At 38.9% G+C, this 3,760-nt stretch overlaps 1 pseudogene; it reads left to right on the top strand.

Moving 5' to 3' along the window:
* The first annotated feature begins 1,988 nt into the window (after positions 1-1,988).
* On the top strand, positions 1,989-3,306 carry LOC118731473 (annotated as a pseudogene).
* Positions 3,307-3,760: the final 454 nt, after the last annotated feature.

Genomic DNA, 3,760 nt, shown 5'->3' on the forward strand with positions numbered 1-3,760 from the left:
ATCATATGGCAAGATGGTGGCAAACTGGGATACAGTTTATATTCCTTTACTGCCCTGCCCTGTGGCTGCTAAATGTCTATCATACCCTTACCCTAGAGGCAAGGCCACCACATGGCTCAGGCACACAGGGTCTTTGAGGCCCTTCTTATCTACTATTCTTCTTCACACAACTCAACCGGCGGCTCTTTACTGGAAAACAGCTGACTTCAATGATGCAATGCCCATTTCTATTTTCCTGAGCACCTAACAGTTCCTTGCATTTAATAGGCTCTCGGTGACAGCAATTGAATAAAGAAATCAATAAATGATTAAGTGAATTTGTTTTATTCCATTAGCTCTATAGATGTGAAACATGGTTTCTCTCCACGCCTATTGTAGTTTAAGCACCAAACCTAGCAAGATAATCACCCAGAGGGCCAGTCCTCACCTCTGAGAGTAAATCTTCACAGGGGATATTTGAGGTGATTTGGTGAAGAGTAAATCTTCACAGGGGATATTTGAGGTGATTTGGTGCCCTTGTGCAAAAGCAGGGAGCAGAAAGTGCAAGGCTGCTGAGCATTGGATTTCTGAAGGGAATACTCCAAATCAAAACTCCCATTGGGGCCAAGAAGGAAACAGGACCAAAGGGGAAGATGTGAGACAGATGAGGAGGTATTTCTGCCCTGTGCCATTCAGCATCAGAGCTGGGCAGTGATAGGCCATTCCTCACTAACAGTGCTAATGTGTGTAAGCAAGGATACAAATAAGTTGGTTGGAAGCAAGTCACTTGCCCACACTCAAGAGAAGGGGATTACACAAGGATGTGAATACCAGGAAGTGGGGATCATGAGGGTGACCTTAGACTCTGTCCAGCACACCAATATTTCAGAGTCGGCAGAAGAGATGATACATTTTTGGCTTTCTTGGTTCAGGCAGTTAGGTTGCCCGTGATGGGAAATACTGAATAGCTGAACCAGACAGGTTAAAAGCATCTGAAGGTTATGTTAAGCCATTCCTTATAATAATATGACTCTAAGAATAGATGTTTTGTTACAAAGAAATTTAAAAAAAAAGAAGAAGAAAAAAAGAAAGAAAAGAAAGAAATATTCCAATCAAAGTCTAAGGGTTCAAACTAAAACATATTAGGGAGGACTGTCATAGTCAGCAATATGGCAGACAAGTTGTCCAGTACAGAACATCTAAAAATACATGAAAAGATCTCTTACAGGCTGAGCCTGGAAAATAGAAATAAGAGTAATCCTCAGACATTCAAATCAATGAGAAAACATAAATCTAAGAGACAAGAGAGCACTGAAGCACTTGTCTATGGCATCTGTTAATACCCAATGACCTGACACATAGGCATAGGTTTAGTGGAGGAAAGAAGAGCCTGATGCCCCAACACAGTGGGAAGTTGGATTAGAGCCTACCCCCTCCACCCACTAAAGCCAGGACATTGAGGTAAACTGTGGTGGAGTTGGGAGACAATTTTTCATAGGGAGATTATTAAAATTATTACTTATTTTGGCCTCTGAGAATCCCTAAGAACTAAGCATCTCTCATCAAGATATGGAGCAAGAGGGGGAACAGGGTGGAGAGGGTCACTGTTGTGGGGGGAGGGACATCAAAAAAGATAACATTTTAAAAAGATTTGGAGCAAGAATCTGCACTAACACTTTCAAAAAATCTCAGACTGAACATTTAGATCAGCATTATCTTGGGATATAGCATGGAATAAAACAAACAGGACACAGAGGAATATTTATAGTAAGATTCCAGTCATATAAAATTAAACAACTAAATAATATAGTTTAAGGGATGCATACAAATAAGGTAAAAACTGAAGAGAAGGAAGAGAATAATGAATTTAAAATTCAGGAGAGTGGATACTTCTTCATGGAAGAGAGGAGAAATGCAATTAAGAGGGCTCCATGTGTACTAGCAATGTTTTATTGTGGATGATTATCCAGGTTAATTTTATTATAAATCTCTAAATTGTGCTTTTTGCTCCCAGACCTGTAGGAGAGGCTTAAAAGATGGCCTCCTCAGATCTGAAACAAATACGCTCTCATATTAATGAAATGATTGTCAATATATAAAAATCTTTGTCATTAAGACTCTTGGGTTAAGAATCTACCTTAAAGACTATATTAAATAAAATAGGAAATTAAATCATTTAGTAAACAAGCTTCTACGTAAATTGGAATTGAAAATTCAGTATCAAGTACAATCTACCTGTTCACTCAAGGAATTCAGGGAATCTCTTGAAGAAGATTGTAAGATGTGCAACATCTCAAAGAAAACATACCTCCCCATTGGCTCAGTTCAGTCACCCAGAACTTTGTGACTGTATCAGATCTTGACCCTGAAGAACCTGACAAAGTTGAGGAATCTGTAGCCACGAAGAAGCCCTCTGAAGAACAAAAAAATTAAATGTCAAATATAATTTTTGATGAGTTCAATGACATTCCTGTGGTGTACATGAAATCCTGCTTAACCTATTGTCAAGTTAATTATGTTATTAAAGAAATCAAGAAGGCAGTAATCAGTAAATATAAGATCAGAGAGATGTAAATGAGATATCACCTTACAATTCTCAGAATGGCTACCATCAGTAAATCAACAAACAAGTGCTGGCGAGGATATGGAGAAAAGGGAACTAGTGGTGGGAATGCAGACTGGTGCAGCCACTGTGGAAAACAGTATGTGTAGAGTTTCTAAAAAATAAAAAAATAAAAAAATGGGACTTCCTTTTGACCCATCTGGAAACAGCCCAAGTACCCAGCAGCAAATGAGTAGCTAAAATACCTGTGGTACATTTACACAATGGAATACTACTTGGCTGTAAAAAGGAAGGAGCTCTTACCCTTTGCAACAGCATGAATGGAGAAAGACAGATCCCACAGGACTTCATTTGCATATAGAATCTAATGAATAAAATAAACTGACGAACAAAATAGAACCAGAGGAACGGATATGTGAAACAAACTGACAGAGGTCAGAGGGGAGGGAAATGGGGGAACTGGGTGAAAGAAGGTGAAGAGATTAGCCAAAGAATATATTAGCATAACCCATGGACACAGACAACAATGTGGTGATGGCCAGAGAAAGGGGCAGGAGGGGTGGAGATGGGTAAAAGGGGGAACATCTAAAATAATGCCAACAACAAAAACAAAAAACATTCTACATCAACCAAAAAAGTCTGCTATGAGTCTGCCAGAAATCTCTATCACAGATTTACTGATGAAGAAACAAAGGTCCTTCTTTTAGAGTGTGAGCTGACATAACAGAGTTCATAGCTTTGAAGGTTGACAAGAAGTTTCATGTAAACTGAATTTCTGAGGGTACTGCTGGAGGCTGCCAGAGGGAGGAGAGGACTCACCTCAGAGGTTATCACTGGAGGCCATTAAGAGCTTTTGAACCAGCCAATGGTCAAGTATAGAAGCTATCCCTATAGTTTCCTTATAGGCAATTTTTATATGTAATTTTTGTAGGGTTTTTTTTTTATCATCTTTCCCTATCTCTTGTAAAAAATTAAACTTCTTCAAAATAAAGCATATATTTTAAAATAATTATTTAAATTTTATAAATACACAATATCCTATATAATAAAAGCATAGTATGCAAATTGTCCCCTCAACCAGGAGTTCAACCAAGGGGTGGGGCTGGCCAGGGAAGGGAGGGAGGGAGGCCCCTGCCAGCTGCCACCAGCCACTAGGGATCCTATATAAATATTCCCTCTGTTGTATGTGTAACATATTTCATATTAAACAGTGAATTT

Source organism: Pipistrellus kuhlii, unplaced genomic scaffold (genome assembly GCF_014108245.1).
Source record: "Pipistrellus kuhlii isolate mPipKuh1 unplaced genomic scaffold, mPipKuh1.p scaffold_m20_p_1, whole genome shotgun sequence".
Lineage (NCBI taxonomy): Eukaryota > Metazoa > Chordata > Mammalia > Chiroptera > Vespertilionidae > Pipistrellus > Pipistrellus kuhlii.